General features: G+C 33.8%; 1 pseudogene; it reads left to right on the top strand.

The window, feature by feature from the left end:
- Positions 1-427: 427 nt before the first annotated feature.
- On the top strand, positions 428-1,288 carry LOC114044539 (annotated as a pseudogene).
- The last annotated feature ends 7,527 nt before the right edge of the window (positions 1,289-8,815 follow it).

Raw genomic sequence — 8,815 nt, 5'->3', positions numbered from 1 at the left:
ATAAATATGTCCACACCAGGGACTCTTTAAGACAGAGATTCTCTTACTGGACTAACACTCCAAGCAAGCCATCAATAAAAAGAAAATCCCTATATATGCCAAACTATAACAGTACTTTTTGTTATAACAGAGAACTGGAAATGAAGTAGATGCCTATCAATTGTGGAATGGCTAAACCAATTATGGTACATGAATTTAATGGAATGTTACTCTTCTGTAAAAAATGATATATGCAATGAATGCAGAGAAGCACAGAAAGATTTGCATAAACTGATACAGAGTGAAGTAAGCAGACAATAAAACAATATACACAATAATGTAAATAGGAAGAACTAACCACACAAAAAAAATCAAAAGTGAAAGTAACAAAATCATAAAAATCAAGCATGGAGTTCCCACCCAGGGAACCCAAGCGACAACCTCAGAAGTGGCCTCAGATGTCACTAAGAGGAGCTGCACCAATGACAGTTATACATCTTTCTGGAGAACAAGTACAGAGTCAGGGCATCATCCAGACTGCTCAGTCATTTTCAGTAATCCATCCCCTACAAGTACAGACAGTACCGTTATCATCCTGGTCAGAGAGTGAAGATTCTCAGGATTTATCTGATAGCATAGGCTCTTCACAGAAAACTCGGGGGATTTTGGCATGGCGCCAATCTTACAAAAAATAATCTTGAACAATCTTTCTTCAGAAGATGCCAGAGACAGGAAGGAAGATGGAGAAAACCCTGGAGTTTCTACAGTCACATCTATGTCTGTCCCAACTGCTTTTTACCCTACTAGCACTGGACAATACATTGCCATTGCCCCAAATGGAACATTATAACTGGCCAGTCTAAGCATAGATGGTGTACAGGAGCTGCAGGCATTAACAATGACAAATGCAAGCAATGCTCAACAAGGAACAACAATTCTTCAGTATGCACAGACGTCTGATGGACAGCAGATACTCGTCCCTAGCAACCAAGTGGTTGTATAGACTGCACCAGTAGATATGCAGACTTATCAGATTTGTGCCACACCAGCAGATACTAACCTTTCACAGACAGTAGTGATGACATCTCCAGTCACTATAATATCTCAGACAACCAAAACAGATGATCCACAGTTGAAAAGATAAATAAGATTGATGAAAAATAGGGAAGCCACTCGAGAATGCCATAGAAAGAAAAAAGAATATGTTAAGTGTCTGGAAAATCAAATTGCAGTCTTGGAAAATCAAAATAAAACTTTAATAGAAGAATTAAAAACTTTAAGAGATCTCTACTCCAATAAAAATGTCTAAAAAGAAGATAAACAAATTTTATGGACTTACCTAAAAATTAAATGGATTTTCTTTTTATATGGAATTTTATAAACTAAAAGGTCAAAAATGAAACTTTCAAACCTAAGAGTTACCAATTTTATTTACAAGATGATGGAAATAAGAGGACTTCAAGCAAGCTCCTGGCACAACTGGAATTTCTATTGGAATTAACATTAACAATGGTACCTGATCAACAGTATGTGAATTTTCAACAGTTTGAATTTCCCAGAAAGTAGTTATCAACAAAGTTTGCAACTGAGACAATTCATTAATGAAAGTTTGATGTTTTTTTTTAACCAATATTTTGTTGGTATAGATTTTCATTACTTAGTAGCTTCTGAAATATGCCCTTTTTAATTGTTTATGTAAATATTTTGTCTGCCAATATTTTAAACTTAGATTTAAAAGAAAATCTAATACTTCATAAAATGTATAAATTATGTATACCTTGCTTAACCATCAAGTCTTTTACATGATCTTTTAAAAAATGTTTGTTTGCAAGAAGTTCAGTAAAAAAAAAAAAAACAGGGCATAATCATTTTTCAAGTTTTGTCTTTCAAGATGTCCAAGCCACATGAACTGAAAATGAAACTTTGAAAGATATATTCCAATCATTTTATAGAAACATTTTAGTAAAATGGACAGAACAGTTTGAACTTTTGAGAGTTTTTAAAAAATAGTGTTGATTTTGCTTTTTTGGGTGTGGTAATTTTCTTTAAATGGATCATAATAAATCATGTGCTGATTCTATAAGCAGCTGGTATGCATTACTTATTCTACTGTGCTTTAATAGAAAGAAATATTTACAAGCCCCTAAAATTATTTTAAAGGATTTTTAAAAATCAGCTCAAGATATACACAGGAGTATTTTTCCAATAGGGTTTTTCTAATCAAAATCTAATGTAAGGTTTATCAGTTAAAAAATAATCCAATTTTAAAACAATTATCCATGTAGAAAATATTTTGTGAGGTAATAAATGGTACCTTTGTAAGAAAAAAAAATCAAGCATGACCCAAATGAACAGATATGAGCAAACAACTTTGACCAACCCTTATCTGGAGGTAGGAGGTTTATGATGGTTATACATTGCATGTGTTTCTAGATTTTTTCAATGTATTGATCAGTTATGCTGATTTTTTTCCTGTTTAAAAATTTTGTTTGTTATACGAGATAGATATCTGGGAAGAGAAGGAACAGTGTAACTAACTATGATGAGACCAAAAAACAAAATATGCTAATAAAAACTTACTTAAAAATAAAATGAATACAAAAATACCAGATTTTTAAAAATCATGATGTACTTGCTTGATCCAGAGAATCACATAAAAATATATAAGTAAAGTAGTTATAATGTTGTCATCCACTTCAAGAATATGAATGAAATTATTTAAGCTATCAAGGCCAAGTATAACTGAAAATAATTGAAAGATGTCATTATAAAGAAATAATGTGTTTCCATTAATAGATTGGTAGAGTTGGCAAGTATATTTATTCAGGGCTATTGACCTAAGAGAATTTCTGACTTCTTTCTGCACAATCTTAAAATTGAAATGAGTATTGTAGAATTTTAAGGATTTGATGCAGATTCTCTCAGCATTGAGCCTTTACAAGCCAACAAGGCTGCTAAAATATAAAGGCACACTTATAGGTCTCATGGTGCAATCAACCCATACAAGAGTTTCATTGGCTCCACTAAGATTATACTTGTTGAAAAATAAAGATTTTCCCCTAAACCAGAAGAAGTAGTTCCCCATAAGGAAAAGACATCCTAAAAGAAATTGAAGAATCAAAAATCTATGGCACAGCAGTAAACATGACATCACCATGCAAGTAAAATTTAAATAAATTTTTAAATTATCCTTAAATGCTTATACAATTTAGAGTTTTAGTACAAATAAATTCTCTGTTCATTTAAAGATTTTTGTTTCCTTTTTATATAATCATTTGGAGGTTTTTTGTGTTATTGTTTAATTGATTATGATAATTGTTTTCCTAATGTTGAATGATGTTTTTATCTCTTAAAACTAATTTTGCTTTAGGTAATATTTTTAAATATTAATATACTATCTTAAATTTTATTTAAAGTTTTTGCATCGATATTGATTAGTAAAATCAGCTTGTGGTTTTCTCTCTCTAGTTTATCCCTTCATGATTTGGGGATTGCAATTATATTTGTATCATAAAAGGAGTTTGGTTGAATATTCTCTTTCTAAATCATTGATAGTATTTTTGTGTAATATGTTCTTTAAACATCTGACAGGATTCATTTTAAAATTCTTCTAGTTAAAGTTTATTTTTTGCTTCATATGTGGCTTAATGGACTTTTTTCTGATATTGGGTTGCTTTAAATCTTTATTTTTGTTTGCTAATTTGGGTTCTTAAATTTTTGTAGGCAATCATCTAATTCCTTTAAATTCTAAGTTTTCTTTGCATGGAACTGGTATAAGGAATTCTTATCATTTTCTTTATGTCCTTTCCTGGCTGAATTAACTTCATTAATTTCTTTTTTTGGTATCTTGATTTTTCTCTGTCCCTGTTTGTCTCTCTCTCTCTCTGTCTCTCTCTGTCTCTCTCTCCGTCTCTCTGTCTCTAACTCTCTCTCTCTCTCTATCTTTCCTTCTTCTGCTTCTCTCTTAATCCAGTATGATAATGGTCTTCCTAATTTCTTTTGTGCTTAAATTCCATTGAATAGTTGAGTAATAGCATTCAAATGTAATGATTACTAATTAGTTATGAGAACTGATCACCATCAAAGCAACAGCAAATCTCTTCCATTGCACAACTATTTGCTATCTATCTTAAAATCATTGAATTTGGTACTTTAAAGGACTTTAGAGATCCTCTAGCAATCTTCTCAAGATGAAGCACCTGAGGCCCAAAGAACAAGTGACTTATCCATGGTCATAAACAAAAAGCACTGAAGCTGTGAGTCAAATTCAGATCTTTTAACTTTAAATGCAGCTCTCTTTGCACTGCAATATACAATTCCCTCCAATTTGAAATGCAAATGTCCTTGAAATGGTTTGGGTTAGCAGAGCCTAAAAACAAGCTTTTCATGGGTTTGTTTTACTCATGATGGCTTTTCAGTGTTTTGTGAGAGAATTCTACTTTTAATCTTCCTACATCTTCCTCAGTAATAGATTTGTAAACAAACCTGATGATGCCCTTGGCTGCCCATGTCTTTATATTTGGCAAGAACTAGGAATGATTCTTGTGCTTTTTTAGCTTTGTCATTGAGGTGACTATTTTGTATCAGTTAAATTTCTCTGAAAATGGTGAAAGGGACAACATCATGTTTTGTCAGTTTTCAGTTTTTCAGAGTCAAGAGTTTGCTTAAATAGATTAACTTGAAAGCATCATTCTCATGTAATCTGTTTTCTATTCTTTATCATTTTTTTAGTTTGATATTGATTTGGACCTGCACTCTAAGCACTCTATGATCTGAGTATACACAGCCTGTCATTTCTGGATTGACTCTTGATTCAGAGCTCACCGTGTTCAGTGCCTCTGACTCCCTTCTTAAAGAAAGTATTTATCATGATTTCTAAGTAATAATTCACATTTCTATAGGACTTAAGTTTTAAAAGTGCTTTCCCCATAAAAAAAAACCCTGTGAGATAGATTACGTATTATTGTCCCTCATCGGAAATTAAGGCCTTCAGTGATCACACAGAATAGCTAGAACTCAAATCCAAGTCCCCTGACTATGAATCCAGTATTCTTTTTCATTATGACAACAACTAATGTGTATAGGCAAGCAGGGAAAGGAATGCAGTTGGAAACACTATTAGTAAGTGACTGAGACTGAATTCATACCCAGGTCTCCTGACTCTAAAGTCAGCATTTCCTCTAGCACTGTATAATATTCTCACAGAGTAGTCTATAAGTATTTGGTCTCCTTCATTTCTTAATCCCCAAACTTATTTATTAAAATAATTTTACTATTTCCCTTTGCCTTTCACATTGAAATCAGTAATTATCAAAGTATAATTTAACAAATATATGTATATACTGGGGCAGAGTTTTGTAGTGAATTGGACATAGAACATGAAAAGAGAAAAGACTAGGCTCAAAAGTCATCTCAGATATTGACTAGCTCTGTGAGTTGTATGTCACTTAATCTCTCTAATAAAAGTAGTAGCATAATTTTATACATGTAAAATGGTTAAGAAATACTACAATAAATGGTCTAAGGCCTTGGGCTATTGCTTGGACTACACCCAGGGCAACCAAGGGTCTCATGTGAAAGATTATGGAGGAAAGAGTGGGGTAGAAATAAAGTTGTACAGATCTCCTCTGCCTTCAGCTCCTACTGTTGCACAGGATAGACAATAAATATGGCACTTTGCTTTGAAAAGAACTGGTTTTCTTATGGAAGTGTGAGTAAGAAGGATGCAACATTGTGAAGTGGTACAATTTTCTGAATTCTTGCCCTTTCTCACAGAAATCATGCAGAAACAAACCTGAAATTATACTCAAAATGTTTCTTAATATGTGAACTGCATTGGAACAAATTTGATTTCAAAACATATTATAGAAGAATTAATTATACTTTTTGTCTATTGTGAGTTCATGATGAAATCACATTTGTCAAATACTTTATGGAAGTATTCCTCCATTTAGGAATTTTTTAAAGTCTTTTCTGTTTTCATGGATGGTGATAATGTCCATACAAATAGTGTTTAGTTTACCTATTCATTGCTCAAATTGGACAACATGAGACAACTATGTGAGCTTTCAAGTAGCAATAGTTAAATTTATTTTCATAATTGATCTAAAAACTGTGGTTCTAGGTAGCCTGTTTTCTGGAATGTTGCCCTCCTGACTTCACAAGTAAAAAGGTGTTGTATATAACTCAGGTTCAGTTTGTGCTCTTCTCTTATGAGACACCATGACCAAAAAAATTATCCTTTAGCATCAACCTCTCCATATTGTGGTAGAGAAGAAAAGTAGTTCTTGAAAAATAAACATTGAATAAAGAGGCATCATAGTACAGTTGAAAGAGGTTTAAAATTAGAATCAAAGCACATGATTTCAAATCCCTGCTATACCACTTCCTTATTGTATGACCTTGGATAAATCGCTTGACCTTTCTTGCTCTCATTTCCTTCAACTATAAAAAGAGGAGATTGGACTAGATGATCTTAAAAGTATCCTCAGTTTTAATTCTATGGTTGGTTGTTCTGTCTTTTGAAACCTTGAAACACATGGGATAATCTTTGAGAATCTAAGGTTACCTCTATACCACAACAAAGAGTAAGATATTGAGTGTAGTAGTAGGTTTAGTAGGATATGTATAGTATAATATTGAGGAAGCATGGTCTGGATCACTGTGGGAAACACAGGAAGCAAGAAAATCAATTTGAGGATCTTGCAATTATTTAGGCCCTAGGTTGATAGTAAAATTGATAAATATTGCAAAGAAATACATAATTTAGTGACAAGTTGTTTAGGAAAGAGAACAACAGGAAAAAGCATGTTAAAAAACAAAGCCCACCCCTAACATGTGCCCCAAATGTCTATTTAACTAAACATGGCAGTCATAAATAGTGTGAATACTCCTTTGAGTTAGCTCTTCTAATGCTAGAATGAATCTAATCAGAAATATTTTTCTATCTCAGAGGGTAGTTATGACTCTAATAAATTTGGCTTGATCTATTTATTAACAAAATAATTCTCTCCTAGTCTTCCAAAAAGCATCAAGTGTGATATAAATGCCATAACCAGCTGTATTGAATAAGCTGAATTTGGGAAAACAGACCTCTACATGACTATAAACAAATGAGTCAGCCCACTTCACCCCATGTAAAAATAATTCAATTCACAGAGATACCTGAATCCCAGAGACAACCTTATAGATTACCATATCAAAGGATCTCAGAGTCAGAAGTGACCTCAATGGTCACGAATCAAACACTCTAATTCATACCTAAAAAAAATTATCCTGTCGACAACATTCCCACAGGAACCAAGATGGCAGAGAAAAAGCAAGGACTCACCTTAGCTCTCCCAAATTACCTTTAAAACAAATTTAAATTATGCCTCAAAATAAATTCTGGAGTGGTAAAACTCACAAAAGGGTAAGGTGAAACACATTTCCAGCTCAAGACAACTTAGAAGGTCAGCAGGAAAGGTCTGTCACACCAGGGTGAGAGTGGAGTGCACTATATCACAGACTGTGGTAGTATAGGCCCTGCCAGAGAAGAACGGCAGCAAGCCTTTTGAGCATGGTTCTAAACTGCTCTCCAGAAGGGTTGGATCAGTTCACAAATCCACCAACAATGCAGTAGTGTTCCAATTTCCCCACATCTTCTCCAGCATTTATCATTTTCCTTTTCTGTCATATTAGCCAATTAGACAGGCATGAGGTAGTACCTCTGAGTTGTTTTAACTTACATTTCATATCAATAATCAATAGTGGTTTAGAGCATTTTTTCATGTAACTATATAAAACTTTAATTTCTTTATCTGAAAACTGCCTGTTCATGTCTTTTGACCATTTATCCATTGGGGAATGAACAAGAATGCTTTTCAGCCCTGGAAATGTGACCAGAGTCCCCACTCACAAGCTCTGCTGTGCTAGTGCTCCTTTTTGCCCTGGGGCTGTGACCCAGGGCTGTGATCCAGATCTGAGTATGGGTGATACAACAGAGCTATGCACCCAGTGCCAGCAAAGGAACCCCTGTAATCTTCTGACCAATTGTCTGACCACCTTACCATCTATGGGCTGAGAGCTCCAGAAGAAGATGCTGGTCTATGTTGGTGGAGTTGTGAACTGATCCAACCATTCTAGAGAGCAATTTGGAACAATGTCCAAAGGGCTATAAAACTGTGCATACCCTTTAAGCCATCAGTACCACTACTAGGTCTGTATCCCAGAGAGATCATAAAAAAAAAAGAAAAGGGCCCACATGCACAAAAATATTTATAGCAGTTCTTTTTTCTGGTAGTAAAGAATTAGAAATTGAGGGGATACCTATCAATTGGGCAATGGATGAAAAAGTTGTGTCATATGAATGTAATGGAAGACTGTTGTTCTATAAGAAATGATGAACAGGTGTATTTGAGAAAAAAACTGGAAAGACTTACATGAACTGATGCTGAGTGAAACGAGCAGAACTAGGAAAACATTGTACACAGTTACAACAACATTGTGTGATGATCAACTGTGATACACTTAGCTCTTCTCAGCAATACAATGATCCAAGAGAATTCCAAAAGACTCATGGTAGAAAATGCTATGCACATCCAGAGAAAGAACTATGGAGTCTGAATGCATAGGAAAACATACTATTTCCATTTTTCTCTTTCTTGTGTTTTTTCTATTTTGTTCTGATTCTTCTTTCACAACACGACGAATGTGGAAATATGTTTAAAATGATTGTACATGTACAACCTATATGTGATTGTTTTCTGTCTTGGGGAAGGGAGAGGGAAAGGAGAGAGGTAGGACAATTTAGAACTCAAAATCTTACAAAAACAAATGTTGAATACTATCTTTATAT

This window comes from Vombatus ursinus, unplaced genomic scaffold (assembly GCF_900497805.2).
Source record: "Vombatus ursinus unplaced genomic scaffold, bare-nosed wombat genome assembly UNPS02014773.1, whole genome shotgun sequence".
In the NCBI taxonomy this organism is placed as follows: Eukaryota; Metazoa; Chordata; class Mammalia; order Diprotodontia; family Vombatidae; genus Vombatus; species Vombatus ursinus.
The sequence above is the reverse complement of the archived record's forward strand: the minus strand, read 5'-3'. Positions and strand labels throughout refer to the sequence as shown.